The sequence below is a fragment of the Trichomycterus rosablanca genome, chromosome 6, assembly GCF_030014385.1.
Source record: "Trichomycterus rosablanca isolate fTriRos1 chromosome 6, fTriRos1.hap1, whole genome shotgun sequence".
Lineage (NCBI taxonomy): Eukaryota > Metazoa > Chordata > Actinopteri > Siluriformes > Trichomycteridae > Trichomycterus > Trichomycterus rosablanca.
In genome coordinates, this window is record NC_085993.1 from 27,255,133 (window position 1) to 27,272,995 (window position 17,863).

General features: G+C 36.3%; 1 long non-coding RNA gene across 1 annotated transcript; it reads right to left on the reverse strand.

Moving 5' to 3' along the window:
• Positions 1 to 7,242: 7,242 nt before the first annotated feature.
• On the reverse strand, positions 7,243 to 16,216 carry LOC134316423 (uncharacterized). Its single transcript, XR_010013096.1, has 4 exons — positions 15,905 to 16,216; positions 8,906 to 9,227; positions 8,518 to 8,600; positions 7,243 to 7,559 (listed from the first exon to the last, which is right to left on the reverse strand). It is a non-coding gene; the product is annotated as an uncharacterized LOC134316423 (long non-coding RNA).
• Between the last annotated feature and the right edge of the window lie 1,647 nt (positions 16,217 to 17,863).

Consider the following 17,863-nt stretch of genomic DNA (forward strand, 5'->3'; position numbering starts at 1 on the left):
GAGCAGGGCTGTTAAATTTGGTTTTTTGGGTACAATTCTCTCATACTGGCCACTGGATATTCAACATGGCACCTCATGGCAAAGAACTCTGAGGATGTGAGAAATAGAATTGTTGCTCTCCACAAAGATGGCCTGGGCTATAAGAAGATTGCTAACACCCTGAAACTGAGCTACAGCATGGTGGCCAAGGTCATACAGCGGTTTTCCAGGACAGGTTCCACTCGGAACAGGCTTCGCCAGGGTCGACCAAAGAAGTTGAGTCCACGTGTTCGGCGTCATATCCAGAGGTTGGCTTTAAAAAATAGACACGAGTGCTGCCAGCATTGTTGCAGAGGTTGAAGACGTGGGAGGTCAGCCTGTCAGTGCTCAGACCATACGCCGCACACTGCATCAACTCGGTCTGCATGGTCGTCATCCCAGAAGGAAGCTGACGCACAAGAAAGCCAGCAAACAGTTCGCTGAAGACAAGCAGTCCAAGAACATGGATTACTGGAATGCCCTGTGGTCTGACGAGACCAAGATAAACTTGTTTGGCTCAGATGGTGTCCAGCATGTGTGGCGGCGCCCTGGTGAGAAGTACCAAGACAACTGTATCTTGCCTACAGTCAAGCATGGTGGTGGTAGCATCATGGTCTTGGGCTGCATGAGTGTTGCTGGCACTGGGGAGCTGCAGTTCATTGAGGGAAACATGAATTCCAACATGTACTGTGACATTCTGAAACAGAGCATGATCCCCTCCCTTCGAAAACTGGGCCTCATGGCAGTTTTCCAACAGGATAACGACCCCAAACACAACCTCCAAGATGACAACTGCCTTGTTGAGGAAGCTGAAGGTAAAGGTGATGGACTAAACCCAATTGAGCACTTGTGGCGCGTCCTCAAGTGGAAGGTGGAGGAGTTCAAGGTGTCTAACATCCACCAGCTCCGTGATGTCATCATGGAGGAGTGGAAGAGGATTCCAGTAGCAACCTGTGCAGCTCTGGTGAATTCCATGCCAAGGAGGGTTAAGGCAGTGCTGGATAGTAATGGTGGTCACACAAAATATTGACACTTTGGGCACAATTTGGACATGTTCACTGTGGGGTGTACTCACTTATGTTGCCAGCCATTTAGACATTAATGGCTGTGTGTTGAGTTATTTTCAGAAAACAGTAAATCTACACTGCTATACAAGTTGTACACTGACTACTCTAAGTTATATCCAAGTTTCATGTCTATAGTGTTGTCCCATGAAAAGATATAATGAAATATTTGCAGAAATGTGAGGGGTGTACTCACTTTTGTGATACACTGTATATATATATATATATATTTATTTATTTATTTATTTTTCCGTAACAGCTACTGAGAATGATACACCTGAAGTCTCTTGGTTTTTTGATAAGGCTGAAAATCATGGTACTACATTTTCAAGCCTCTATTTTTCCGAATCTTAAGTTATTAAGCAGTGAGGTGGTTATTAAATCACGGTCATGGTGCAGATAATTAAGACCCTGATTTATTTTCATTAAGTAGCAGGTATTTATCTGAATAGGGATTGTCCCCCATCTGGTTGAATTCAGTATAACAAGCTGATAGTCTAAAATTAGTATAAGTGTAAATATCATATTCACTATCATGATGTTTTATCCTTGATGTTAGTCATCTTTTGTTGCATTACATGGTTGATGTTAATTCTTATTCATAGTTTTATCTTACAATGAAGGCAAACAATAGAAGGTTAAATTACTTTTAAGGTCAAAAGTTTTATCTTTTCAGGCAGTTCATTGATGTTATTTACAGAATGTTATAGTGCTCAGATCATGCAGTTTTCTTTAATAGTTACATTTCTTTTGGTGGCATTTTTTAACCACATGGTTACATTCAGATGTTCAGTTTATTTGAATCACTAAAATGGGCACTTTTTCTTTTAGCCGTTTCCATATTTTTCAAGGTCACCACAACAAATCATTGTGATTTGGTACAGTTTTTAATTCAGATGCCTCCCACCCTCATACACAGAAAGTAATCTCTGTGTAGTCGTACAACCGACCAGTATCACAGCTGAGATTTAATCCCCACATCTCAGTGGACTAGCATTTTTTAGTTTGAACCAGACCAAAACATATATAATCCTTTGCCAGTTATAACTTGCATTAGAAACGAAATTTTAGTTAGCATCATTTATTTTATGCAACATGTTAGGTGCATAGAGCACTCTGTATATAATTAATTAAAAAAATCTTAGGACTTTATACTGATGTCCTCCCGATTTCAGCCTCCACTTTTATAAAAAAAAGCTTTTCACAAGATTTTTGAGTGTATGTATTTTGGTTAAATTTTATACATCTTTTTTATCGTATACATCTATTAGCAATATATGCCTAAATACGTTTAATTAATTAGAAGGGATAGCCACATACATTTGACCATATAGTGTATGTTTAATTAATAGAGTATACTACAAAGTCTTTGTGAATTACTTTTTATTCGCTTTTACCTTTTGTGGCTAACTTATGTAGCAAAATAGTGCCACAAGTTGGGATGTCCCAGTTTTTTTTTTCCCAGTCATACTGACCCAAATGGCTGGACTGATATTTGACTTTTATTTTACCTGGTTTTTGCCCAACCAGTAGATTTTTGCAAAAATTTAAACCTATTTAGAAAAAACCTTTTAGTTTTAAGATTTTAAAAAACAAAATATTCTTGGACTATCAAAAAAACTATATGCATGCATTAATGGGTGTTGTGTGGGGTTTACCCTGTGCACCTTTAATAAATTAAATAACAAACACATCTTGAGTAAATTGATGTTTATTTGAGTTATTCAAGCTTATGACATTTTATAAAAGTTTGCACTATACTCACCCTCCAAAAAGGTTACTGTTGAAAGTTGTGAATGAGATGGATCTGAAACCCAGCAGACAATGTAGCTGTAGGTCCACTAACACAGATATCTACACTGCATGCCAGGTACAAAACAATCTCAGAATAAATTATTTTCTTATTTAAATTCTTGCTTCTTTACTTAGCTTTCAGTTTTACTAGTACCATGCCAGAATTACAGGTTCTCCTTTGTGGACACTTTATGGTAATATTTTGCTAAGCTATGTTAAACTGAATGCCTATTTTATTCTTTACTGTACAAGCATCAAAACAATTATTAGTATTTGATAGCTTACAAAGGGTGTAGACTTGTATCAAGGTCCTAGAGCTACTGCACATTTCACAAAAGGTAGTGTAAATGAAACCCTTTAGAGACCCAGTAGCCAGATGTAGCTGCTGACAGGCAGACAGGACCTACACTGACTACTGAGCAGCTTAGGGGCTCCTGAATTGTCAGCAAACTTGAATCTTGTATTAGAAAAAATGCACATTTACAAAAGTTATCTGACATTTGGTTTCTGACTTAAGTCATGGTGCGTCAAAAGGCCTTTTTGGAAAAACTGGGCAAAAGGTAAAAATGCACCCCAGACAGGATGCCAATCCATCACAGTACATCTTTACCCATTCACTCAGAGGGGCAGTTTAGAGTAGCCATTAAACATGCTGACACTTGAAGAACATGCCAAGCTTTAGTGATTAAAAATGACTGCATTCAGGTTCTAAGCCTCTTGCTCTGTTGCTGTGTCATCCTTTCATGTTAAAACAATGAATAAACTAAGAACTGTTAGGTGAACTGTGTTAGGTTAATCCCAGATTTAAGATCTAGACATACTATTTAATGGGATTAATGAGATTTATTTCTCTTCACTTTTCACTCAACAAATCCCACCTCCACTGATGAAACAAACAAATAGGCTGAACTTAAAATGATACATAATTATGATGTGATTTATACATGATTAAGGCATAATTGCCTATGTGATGTACTGCCAGTAAAACTGGACTCAATGCAGCTCTGACCAAAATAAAGCGGTTGATGAAAAAATTTAAATAAAGGACCATAAAAGTCTTCCACATAGTGTCTTCATACCTTCAGCAGGCCTAAAAAGAATAATATAATAATACATAACATTGTCATAGATTCTTTGTACACTATATTTGTATCCTTGCAAATGGAAGATAAGTGCATAATCTATCCAGTATTGTTGAACAGTGGAAAAATGAAATCAAACAGGTTGGCCATGAGTTTAGGCAGTGGAAAGTTAAACATGATTTTACCTCCTTTTAAACCCTCCTCAGATTAGCAGAGCTGACTCATCTCACTTTGGCCAAAAACAGCACTTCAGCTAATACACAATTGTATCAGCAGGGCTAGGACTGATCATTCATGATAAATACAGTAATGTGCTGCTGGGTAAAGGCATTAGCAACCTGATATGCACAAACGCATGCTAGTATTCTATTTTCTTTATCATTTTACTGATGATTTTCTGCAAGTAGATGATTCTAAATATAAAGGTTGGTCAAATTGGTCAAAACTGTTTTAAAAAGTTCTATTTAAAACTGGTAAAACTACTGCCTCTGATAAGTAAAAGGGGGATGTGAAATAGTTTAGTTTGAAGAATGTCACTGTTAAAGCTTTATATTACATAGTAATATTAATAAAATTATATTTTATATATAATGCATTCATATTAACAGCTTTTATTAAAAGAGAGATGGCCTTTTTGCTTTTGAGATGTTAGATATGTGCTAAATGTAATTTTTGTGGTATTTCTTTTTAAATGCCATTAAATAAATTCCAGACAAGATAAAAAAGTTGACAGCACAATACTTAAATCACACTCATTTCAACCTTATTTGGGGCTATTATACCAACAGTCAGATGGCTAATACTAACAAGACATGGAGGGTGTACTGATTAGACATTTCATTTTTAGTAAAGTTACAGCATATGAGATTTGGTTTGCAGAAGAATTGATGTTCTTATTTCAACTCAAAGAGACTGTCAAATCTAAATCTAAATTCTGTTATGACGAGATTGGCTAGTACAAGCCTTATTTTTGGAAAACAATTGATTTGTTAATTCCCTAAACAATCGTACAAAAAAAGATTTAATGTTTCCTCTGACTAACTTAATTGTATTTTGTAAATATAAACAATTGTAGAATTTCATGCCTGCGACACACTGATAAAACATGTTTATCACTATAATCACATTTTCTACTATTCCAGTAAACAGGCCAGTCAAGCACCCCACTCTGTGTCACGCTGTTGTAATGTGTGCAAAATGAGGCCTGGCATTGTCTTGATAAAGTAATCATAGACTTCCAGGGAAAAGAGGTTGCCTTGATGGTAGCTCTGTATGTTTCTCTAAAATCCCAATAAGTCGATGGGTGAGATGCAGTGAGAGATATTGGCTTATCTTTTAATGATAACAGAACTCGAAGTCTGCTTTTCCTGAAAACAAGCTGAAACATGAAATTTCCACCATCTTTTAGTCCATCTGAGATGAGCTTGGCCCAAGATAATTGGCGAGCTTCTGCATAAAATTAATGTATGGCTTTATCTTTGTATAAAAGATTTTCAGGTGGCATTTTGGTGCTAAGGGACAATGGTTTTCCAATGTTTTGCAGTGCCATCAGAGGGCTCAAAGTTCACACACAGGGATTGAGATTATGCTGGATTTCCTAGATCCTTTGTCTATGTTATCTATAGTAGATGGTGAAATACTTAAATTATTTCCAATCTTTTATTAAGAAACATTCTTTTTCAACTGATTGACAAAACTGGCACAAAGTGGAGAGCCCTGACTCATCTTGGATTACAAAGACTGAGCTATTGGTGGAACCTCCTTTTATAGCCAATCATGACACCCTCACCTGTTACCAATTTACCTGAATGGAACTTGACTATTCTAATATTTTTTTACTTTTATTAAAGTAATGCAGGCATCAAATTTAAAATTAGTTGTTATTTACAAAATACTATTCAATTGTTCAGCCAAAACATTTAACATTTGTCAGTTTAAATAAGTTTTCAACAGAATTTAAATATCATTTATTCTTTTATTTATTGTATTTTACCAAACCTCCCATAGATTTGTATTTTATACATCACTGTGAATATAATTATGTTAGGTTTTAAATAACTAAAATCCAGTTTGTGTGTTTCTGTTACAAATGTGAGTAATTCCTTAACAGTAAGCTTGCTGAGGTGCAATGTTGAAATTATATGATGAAATAACCATAAATAGTCATAAACACTATATGGCTTAAATTACGTGCACACCTGACCATCGGCTTGACCTGACAATCTTATTATAAACTATTAATTGGGTATGAATATAAAGTTGCCCCACTTCTATTTTGTAGTCTTCATTCTCTCTGGGACACTTTTTACATTTATTGTATAAGCTTTTATAAGATTTATGAGATATAAGAATGTACCTATGTGAATTTTTGCCCATCTAAATAAAAGTGGATTTGCATGATCAAGCATTGATAGTGATCAAGACAGCTGGCTTGTAATCAGCATTCCAATATTTTAGACTAAACTTGTCAAAACATGTCTTAATAGTCCACATTTTGTGCACAGGAGCACAGTCATGCTGGAACAGGAAAGTGTATTTCACAATCTATTGCCACAAACTTGGAAGCATAATATTTAGTTAATACTTTTAGTTTCATACATATGTTAGCAATAGTCATGGTTGACACATTTTAATTTAGAGGGCTCCACATACTTTTGACATTAAAGTGTATATTTATAGACCCTGATATTTAGGAGGGTAAAAATCTAGAGATTACCAATAGTTTATGTGTTATTTGTAATTGTTTACAATTACCTTTTTATTAATGTCTGTACATTGGACAAGGAAATATATATGCTGAGTATTAAGCCATGGTTTTTCATGCTCTCTTTTCCACTGCTTAATGCACTGCCTGTTTCCGTGATGTCATAGGCTGTGTGACGACACATGACACAGCAAGTTTTTCCATGAATCAACAAAAAGATCCAGAGCAGAGAAAGAATGATCATGGGATTGAGTGTGTGTAGGAAAAATGGCCTTAATACAATAATCATATTTAACAACCATGACATCACTATCAAAAAGCAAAACCAAGGACAAAAGGGCATATCTGGATCTTTTCAATTGGAATTCTTACCTGGGTCACAGACCATACCTTTTAACTTTCTCTCAACTATAACTTCTTTATTTCTTGCTTACTTTCTTTTCTATTTTCAGACTCTCTGCAATTTTGCTTACTTATTTCTCAGATTATAATAGTAATCCCAGTAAATTAATTAATTTTTGCTCAGCTCAGAGTCTTTTCTGTTGGAAAAATAATAAAATTACTTACAGTTAACCCCATTGTTAATTGTAATGACTAATATCAATTGTTTGAAAAAGAATTATGAAGAGTATGTGTATAATATATGAGAAACAAATCATGACTAAACCAATAGCAGTTTTTACTACAGACAGATTGACCCGTATGGCTGGCCAATCAGAGGGCAAAGCGAAACAGTCCATTCATAAAATCTTGCTTTACCCTTCACCCACATGGCTTGCCTCATTGAATCCCTCCCATTTCCCTCCTCCTCCCTCATCACAGCTGCTGGTGCTGTGGGCTGGCAGATGCTCACCATTTCACAAGCAACAAGGACAGTGTGCAATGGCGTCATGTTTGCTGAAACAGACGAAACATGCGTAAATCAGATTATGTAAGGTATTGTCGAGACTAGTAAAGAACAGCATATGAGCTGAAACAAATAAAATTATATTGTTAAATCTGGGCTCAAAATTACTAGTGACACATTTGTATGATGTCAACTTTTCATTTAACTTCTCAAGATATAGATCACTAGAAATTATATAATTAACCAAATATTATATTAATATATTCTATTAATATAAATTAGTATACCCCAGTTAATGTAACTCTGTACCACGGTTCCCTTGTTCTTTTTAAGATCAGTGTACACCTAGAAATTCCCCTGGTCAGAACCATCTCAGGTGGCATTCATGATTCACAAGCCTTATAATAATAAGTAATAATTATTAATGTATGTAAATCTTTATGGGATGTGTTATTGTTTTTAAAAATGACTTTAATTTAGCCTAGCGATAAAGAGATGCATTTGTCAGTGCGCTCCCAGTGCTGGTCCAAAGTCTGGATAAACTAGTAGGGTAGCATCAGGAAGGGCATTCGGAGTAAAAACTGTGCCAAGGGAGCAGCTGAAAAAAGTATTATTCCAAAAGGCAGAAATCGTGAAACTGTTTAATAACTGCTTATACCCAAATTTTTTACAGGTAGTCTATATATATGGTCAGCAGGTAGAGAAAAATATATTTAAATGTGGCCTCAGGGTTAGGAAAATTGTGGTTTTCTAAGTCATATGTAAGAAGACAAATGGCTCAAACATCATAATTGGTGAAGTGGTATAGCTAACCTTTCAGCTGATTTAAATTACTTGGAAATTCTTTCTATCATAGGTCTACATCTTCTTTTACAATGCAGCATACACACCCACTTACACCATCTAAAAGAGATACTTACTTGCATTTCATCTATCGTTACTTCTGCAACTATGTCAAAATCCTAAATTAGCATTAACAAACCACCTATAAAAGAGATTATTATGTACTTATTGTTTGTTGTAGGTTTTCAGAGAATTCATATCTTAGAGGAGGCCTGAGAGAGTGCAGGAATTTGCCCCATCACCCGCTCCTGTGGGAGAAATAAAAAACAGCGGTGAGGTTAGTGTGCGTTGGCGTTGTTGTGTTTAATGAGTAATAACTTCAAAGTACCGACTCAGAGGCAGGTGAGCCCTGAATGGGCCTCTATTACACACATACACACATACACACACACGCACACACACACAGAACACAATCTGTGGATTTACTGTCTCAACACTTGAGACCCCACACAGCTTTTTTACTTATTGTTAATTTTCCATACTGTTCACAGTAAACTTACTTTCCTATGACAAGTTACACTGCAATTGACTGGAGAGATACTATTGTACTTACAGAACTGTCCATCGCATATATCCTCACAGGTTTCCCTTTTTCACCAGTTTCACTTTCCTCCTCCCATATGGCATTATCATTTTCTGTCCTTAATTCACTATTTTTACTTTTCTGATGTTCCCTTTTTCCGTCCATGCTGTAATTGAGTCACATGCTGGCAGGCGGACTCTTTAAAGGAGAGGCGGGAACATGGATGGGTGGGCCTTCTTCATTTTGTCCTATCACATTCTGCGGGTTGTCCTTTTCTGTCAAATGTTTATGAATGGGAGGGTCAGGGACAGGTCATACATTCGGAGGAAAAGGGCATATTTATTAAATGAATCTGCAAAGACAGAAAAACTCTTATGTTAAGGAGAACTAAATTAAGAACTTGCTCACCACAAATAAAATGATTTACAATGGATTTAATTACATTATACCTTAAAGACTTAATATGGTTAGGCTTTATTTTATACACACAATGGGTGCCTAATCAGAAAAACATTTTCTCTTCTGAATAACAAGCTTAACACAAATATAAGTCAAAATTATAAGAATACAGTAATACTATTATTATGCAAAAAGTTAAAAGTTAAATAGTACTTTAGGAGCTTTTTAGAATGCTTTGTTGCTTTTCAAAGATACATTTTTACAGCAACAACCTGTGGCAATTGATCAGCCAAAAAAGGTTATATTCATTATAACATAGAACTGTGGTGTTATGTTTTCCTTGTCGTCATTGATGTTTTTGTAGGCAGAGATAATTTTTGTCTCACATTACTTGTGTTATCTCAAGTTCTTTTCAAACAAACATTGTTTTAACTCAATTCAATTTAAAACAGTTACACTAATGGTATACGAAGCTGTTACATGTATGGTACCTCAGTATGTAGTTGTAAGAAATTGGTGTGTAAGTGAGTAAATAGGCAAATTTCTTATGACAGACAGGCTAAGGATTCAGTATCAGTTTACCTATATGCTGCATTTCGTCAATGTAAATAACTGAAGCCCTGACTACTTTTACCTGATGTATGGATACATTAATGTTTGTTTTGTAAAAACTTGATCAGCTTCATTTAACAGATAATAGAGCATCAACATCCTTTAGTCTGGCTGTCCGTCAATGCATCATTCTCACTAAAACCATGGCAACCATTATTTATTTTACAAATGCTGAAAATGACTGAAAAGATAAAATACTAAATAGTAATTACACATATACCTGTAAAACACATACAAAGAAAAATATGTTAACAAAACACTAAAACTAGGCAATATATTTTTAATAGTTTCAGCTGTTTTGTATAGCATGTTTTATATTTTTAACTTGGACAGTTTGCCACATTATTAAAAAGGATGGAAGCTTTTTCTATATTTCACAGTTTTTCCCTCCATGTTGGCAAACTTGCTATTTCTCTGAAGTCTTAAAACAGGACTGTTAAGTCTAGTCTGGTTTTCCTCTGACACACGCTTATCTCTTTTTGGAAACTAATCCAGTGTTGCAGTAATTTTGGGCCTCATGATGAAACTTGCCACAGATGGCTTTTTAGCTACAGTATTGTTCTACCTTGGTTAAATATCTTTCACTTGGGTTGTTTTTCATTTTTGTAGGTGTTGGGCTTCATATCATGTCTTACTGATAATGATGACTTGATGAAGGTCTAGACAAATGTGTCAATGGCAACCATGAAATCACTTACCAGCCAAGGGGTTAATGGTCGGACTCCACAACACATGACACTCTTGACAAATACCAAGTAATTTTGAGGAGGAATGGTATTCCTTCTGTGATGAAACTGAACATTGGTGATAACTGAACCAGCCAGACAATGATCGCAAGCATATTTGGCAAAGGGATGTTTCACCAAGTACTGAGGCTAAGGGTTGATTAACAGGACATTTGTCAGGACAACTAGATGTTTTTTTATTTAAACTGAACATTGTGTCAATTTAGGTTATCAAAATTAAATTAAATAAATATTAATTTGCTGTTTACTTTCATTCAATTCTGTACACATTGTTATATAACCTTTTAAGGTGACCGGGTGTTGTATTTCGTAATTGCAACTGTATAAATTTTTATGTATTACAGCTCTACTGCTTGGCTCCTTACCAAAAGACAATAATTTAGAAATGTGTCCTCTATTTCGAATGTGTCAATTGTTTTAAAAATACTGTACTATATAATACAACTTTATGAGTTTTGTTTACATAAACTTTATGGCCAAAGTAAGTGGACACCCCAACTAATTATTAAGTCTATGTGTCAGTTTAAGGAAGTATTTTTCCCGTACTTGCATTACTGTGCCTCTTTGCACAAAACAACATTGATAAAGACATGGCTTGACAAGTTTGGAGCAGTAACTTTAGTTATCTGCACTGAGCCCTCTCTTCAACCACACTGAACACCTATGGGATGAAAACAGGAAACTTTCTTTTCTACACTGTTGCTGCAAAGTTGGAAACATATAGTTTACTTTATATAAATGATTTATTACACCTCTCAGCAATTGTTGTGGCTGACACACAAGAATTAAAAAATTAGAAGAGGTGTCCAAATACTTCCCAAAAAAGTGGTGGCTGTTATGACCAGAAAGGAATAGCTTTCAACGCCATATTAATGCTCATGGTCAGGTATCATATTTTGCCATACTCTGTACAGGTTTGCCATACTGCATACACACTTCACCATAGTGTGTACAAATTACTTATGACTTTAAAACTTTATACTATGAAAATACGTAACTTGTCCCAACAACAGCCAACAGACTTCTAGTGCAAGGATAAAACAGGTTTTCTGTTTTGTTGGCAGCACATTGAAGCTTGTTAAAATAATTTTTTTTTTTTTCTATTTTATTTATGTATTGTCTCCAATTTTCTCCCAATTTAGCATAGTCAATTTGTCTTCCGCTGCTGGGGGACCCCTGATTGCAGTCGAGGTGGGTATATTGCTGCTCATGCGTCCTCCGACCTGTACTGAACCCTTTTTCACCTATGTGCTCTCCACAGGCGCCTCTCTATCTGCCAGTGAGGGTCCTTACACAGCGTTTGAAGACCCCACCCACATAGTCCGGTCATCCTGCCCTAGCAGAACCATGTCTACTGCAGGCACTGCCAATTATGCCCGCTAGATGGCGCCCAGCTGACCAGTGGCAACACTGAGTTTCGAACAGAGGAGTTCAGAATCTCGGTGCTGGTGTGCTAGTGGAACATCCAGCTGCGCCACCTGGGCTTTGAAATAATTGTTAATGCCAACTGCAAGTATTCTACAGATGAAGTTAAGTTTCGGCATTGCTAGAGTATTTCTTTAAGGAAATAACTTTTGTTAATTAGCATTTTTGTCTTTATCTTGCCAGATCCTTCGAACCTGGACATGGCAGCATGAATATCCAGTTTGACTGGCTGACAATATCTTTGTTAAAACAAAACTATTTTATATGATTAAACTATGTCTGTCAGTATTTTTTAAACTGAATCAAATGTGCTAATAGTATAAATAGATACATGTGATGGTAAGGCTCTAACCATTCAACAAGGCATCAATTACTTGTATAAATAAAATAAAAAAAAATTTTATATAAATTTGTCATTATTGAGTATTCATTTATTCTCTGTTTTACCACAGCTTTATCATTTTCAGGGTCGTGGTGGGGACGATTCACTGGGCAAAGGTAGGAAACACACAGGACAGGTTGCCAGTCAATCGAAGGGCAAACACATTCACACAAACACACACACACACACACACACACTCAGTGTAATTTTGGTAGCTCCAATTTAGCTGACTGTATGTCTTTGAACTTGTGGGACAAAACCGAAGCACCTGGAGGAAACCCATGCAGACACAGAGAGAATGTGCAAACTCCACACAGAAAGGATCCAGACTGCTCCTAAAACCTAGGACCTTCTTGCTGTAAGCCACCAAGCTACTATGATGGCCTTAAGTATTCATATTTATCTTGTTATATTGATATATAATAACAAAACAAAGCAACAAACTAAAAGACAAAAACAATTCACAATAGAGAAAGTGGATAGAACAGGGACAGCGCAGAACTGAGAACTGATTGTCACAGTATGACAAGCTGACTTGACCATCTGTGACAGCTCAGAACCTTCATAATGAGCGAAACCTCAACCATATCAACTAGCGCTCCTGTGCAAAATGTGGATTTACGGTTGGGGTCCACTCTGGAAAAGGGACATCATGCTGTTTTTGGGGCAATCCACTTTACCAGTACGCAGTATGCCAGGAAAAAACTGCTCAGACCTAGTTGCCCATTTTTGCAGTTGTGCCAACAGAGAAGCTGTCAATTGTGGGAACAAGAAACCGTGATATATCGAAAAACTTCCACCTGATGTGAATATGTGGAGCAAGTGACTGTCAGTAAAGACATGCAAACACTATAACAATGTATGTTTTCTTATCTTACAATGATATAATGAGCAAAAATGTGTAAAAATGATTTAAGAAATGGCTACTTTTACAGTTAGTAAATTCTACTGCACAGGCAATTCTAACTTTATTTAAAAAAAAGAAAAAATTAAAATACAAAACTTTCTGACATGTATTTACCCAAGTATGTCATTATCTTACAGCTGAGTGCGGCCACATTCTAAGTTTATACATAACTATGCAAAAGTGATATCTGAAAGTACACTAACTCACTAACTAAATGAAATCTTTAGTATACTGAATACTACTCGTAAACAAACCGAATGTAAGATATTTGTGAGGTTGTAAATAAGCGGATGTTATGTAATGTTGATATCAACCTATTTAATCTAATTAACCTTGAATACAAAGTTGTGTGGTGATGCGTTTGCTGAACCTTTTGTTATTGGAAAAAAGCAGTTACTAAAGCTGCATAATTAAATAAAATACATATTTACACAATTTTGCAGATTGTAATTTTTTATTTTTTATTTTTATAATTCATAACCATTTTACACTGATCAAAGTCACGGCGTGTCCAGAGTCGGTCTTGGAAACAGTCGCAAGGCAAGTACACTGCCTGGACAGGGTGCCAGTCCTTCAGAGCACCCTTATTAACTCACAACTATATTTGTATCAGTGGCGATTTCTCTAAGACTGCAAGGGAAGCTCAGCTTCCCCTAAAATGTCAATAATTAAATGGTCAAATATGTACAGCTGTGTTAACATTTCATTGACTACAAATGCGTTAGAACACGTTCATCTCGAAGACGAGTTCGTTCAGAATCAGCTACTTATCACAAATCGACTGACTCGATTTTGTTAACTTCTCATACATTCCCTTAGCGTCAATGTAGCCTATTTGCCCGTAGAAGCTGAGCGTCTATTCACTTCAACGGGACTGCATGGAACGGTTTTTTTCATTGCTTCGAAACTCGCTGGTCATTAGATAAATGCCAAGATTTTGTCCCGCCCCCGGACGCTGAGCGTCTCTGGGGGTCAATGGAGCTGTGGGCGGGTCTGGACGCGGAGCTTTTGCAAGATGATTGGAGGATCAGTCGAAAGGCTGAATCCCGTTTTGATTGACAGCTATTTTGAGATCTACACCGTCACTTAATCACTGGGAGCTTCAGTCCCATCGCGGATTTTGCGAGTGAAGTCGAAAGACAAACTGCTACCCATTTCAGGCCATTTTCTTGAAAAGGAACGGAGGGCAGAATTTATGTATAAATAAATTGACAAATTTTATGATGTAAGCCGACAATGAGCTTCCCCTCTTTGAAAGACCAGCAGCCGCCCCTGATGTGTATAGATTCAACGCAAACATTTATAATAATAATAATAATAATAAGCGGGAGGAGCCCCGTGTAGCTCCCTGCCCCCATTCGTTTTGTTCGTAAGAGGGAATACCCCCTTTTTATGAGACCCCTACGAACTAGTCTCGATCCCAAAGCTTTTGGTCCTTAATGCATAACACTCTTAAACACCACTAATAACTCGCGTGTGAGGCTCGAGGAAACGCTTTTCAGGCGCTCAACGCGAAGACCACACACACGGCGAACAGTAGTGATGGGCATTTATATCAGTGAGTCATTTTAATCGGCTCAGTTCAACAAAAGATCTGACTCTTTCGGCTTTCAAACGGTTTTAACTAACAAAATAGAATTTAGAATTTTTATCTTAACTTTACAAAATAGAATACTGCATATTAAATAAATTATACTTAATATTAAATAAAAACCCATTATTTGAAACCCTAAGATATCCATAAAATATCAAGTTAAACAGCAACTTGCAGTGGTAGGCCTACTAAAATCCCACATTCTGACTCTTTTAAAAATAAACTCTAAAGAAAGTACTTTAAAGATGTACTATATTAATTACAAGTTTTATAATCTGAGTATGCATTTTAAGGAAATAACTGAAGGGCTGTGTGCCATGTCAAAAATATAGTGAACATTTGACATAGTAAACAAATATAAATTTGCAATTAATATTATAAACTTGTTTAGGGCAACATGGGTCAATTTTAGTACTTTTTATCATGTCAAAAGCATTTTGTGTCCTGATCCAATGACTGGTCCATTCATTGATGAATTTTACATCTGATTAGTGTATTAGGCTATAGTGTATTTAGGCGTCAAACGCTTACCAAATAACAGTATTTAGTCATCATCGGAATATTGTCGGTATTTGTCTGACTTAAAAAAGAGCATCTCTTCACCATGAGCCGGCTTCCAAGTCTATATAAAAGAGCCGACTTAAAGAGTCGACTCGCTCGCGCGAGACATCATTAACGTAAAGAGGGGCCACTACCACAGTAGTTAACTTTGCACTTTAAATTTATATATTAGAATGAAGTCAACTCGCAATGCATATACACGATGAAACGGTATAGATTACTGCGAATAAGTGAGTTATGTGTTTTTCAAAATGCCAGTGTTGCGCGCAAAATGTAAAATGTTCGGCGATGTATTTTAACGACACATTGCTCGGACGCTTCCTTGGTATATTTATATACATATATTATATATTTTTTAAACTTGTCCAACCCCACTTAAATTGGCAATCGCAGCCTGGCCTACCTTAATGTATATAAAGAATTCCGGGCTGTTCTTCTTCGGAGCTGCGCCGATTGTTCTTGCTCTCCTCTATTCTCACCACTTCTGCTACTCGAAACCAGAGGACAAAGAGCGCTTTAAAGCTAAGCGACACGCGTCAGATGGTTCACACAACCGACCGGGTTCCAAAAATCCACTTTTCGTAAGTGGCCTCATCCCGGTCGCTTCGCTTTACATTTCCCATGCACTCCCTCGTTTCCCCTTATCGGGCGTGTTAAGCTCACGCTGCCTTGCGCGCATACCGATGTGTCAGTCGGCAATGTCGGCGCTGCCTGTTCACGCTTCCAAATTCCTGCTGCATTTCTGGGCCGTGCCTTAACGATCTCACATTGTTTGAATTATGACTAGTATTGAACTCGCGTTTGGGAATAAGAAGAGCCCTTCACCAGGTTGTAACATGAATTTGTTTAAGCAGATCTATTTTCACAACCTAATATTAAGAATTCGCTTAAGTTTAAGTTAGATCTATTCAGATAGATTTTCTGAGCTGACAGCTCTCCAACCCATCCCTGTTTGCACAGTAATACACTGAGCTGTGCTTTAAATTAAACATTTAGTCTACATCCACAATGTTAAAACGTTGCATATTATATGTTTAATGTATAAAATGGATCATGCTTAAACTAATAGCAATATGTGTATACATACAACTATATTAGTCACCCCAAAGATGTTTAGTTGGTTATGGTCAGGGTACTGTGCAGTCCACTTTAATTATTTTACAACAATTTTTTCAAACTTTGTCATTATGGACCTCACTTTGTGCACAGGGCTGGAAATTATTGTATACATAAATGTTACAATGAATTTATTTATATTAATAAATGCAACTTGCTGAATGTTTTAGTTCATGGCACATCTATCTAATCATTTCACCCCAGAAAGAAATACAATAGCCTATAAACCTATACTCATTGCATTAGGACCCCACTTTGTAACCTCTGTACTTTGATACATAACAGTGACTTAAATGACCTACCCTTCACCCACAAATAACAAGCATCATGGCTTTCCTTTGTACTGGCACACAGGTGGTGAAATCAGTTTTTACTGGCAATCTAAAATTTTGCTGTCTAAAAAACAGGAACTAAAACGAATCTTTATATTTAATAACTAAATGAGTTTTGTAATAGCTCTAACAAACACACTTACTTATATTATGCCATTTTTGTTTCCCCTAAAGCATTTCCCATTGGCTTGTTCATTTGAGCTCATCTGTGACATGTCTAAAATTCCTAGTAAAAAAAACTACTAATACCAACTAAATTAAACTGAATTGTTTATTAATGTAATTTTTTGAACCATTTTCTTTTTATCCTATTTGACTTATTTGTCCCTTAGTTGCCCTTTAGGAAAAAAAAAATTACAAATATCTCCCCTGACCTCGAGTAAATTTAATGTTTAACTCAAAAATCAAATTTCTTACCCAAAAAAGGACCAAACTTCTTCAAAAATCCTCTCAACCAGCAAAGCCTCCCTTGTGATTATTAAGTAATAGATTTCTTTTTGTTTCCAAGTTGTTCTCAGTTGTTTGATGTCTCTGTCTATCTCACTTCTCTTTCTAGCATGATACCCTCATGCAACACAGTTATATATCTGTCTTTTTTCTGTGGTCAGCAAGCTGCTGACTTGCTGAGCATCAAATACTTATCCACCCCCTACGCTGTTCATATTTATGCATGTACGCATGCAGAGGATCATTGCCTACACAGCTATCAAGGGTTCTCAGTCCCCAAAACACACACACAACCACACACACACACACACACACACACACACACACACACACACATCTATCTATCTATCTATCTATCTATCTATCTATCTATCTATCTATCTATCTATCTATCTATCTATCTATCTATCTATCTATCTATCTATCTATTATCTATCTACTTAGTCTACCAACTAGAAGGTCATTTG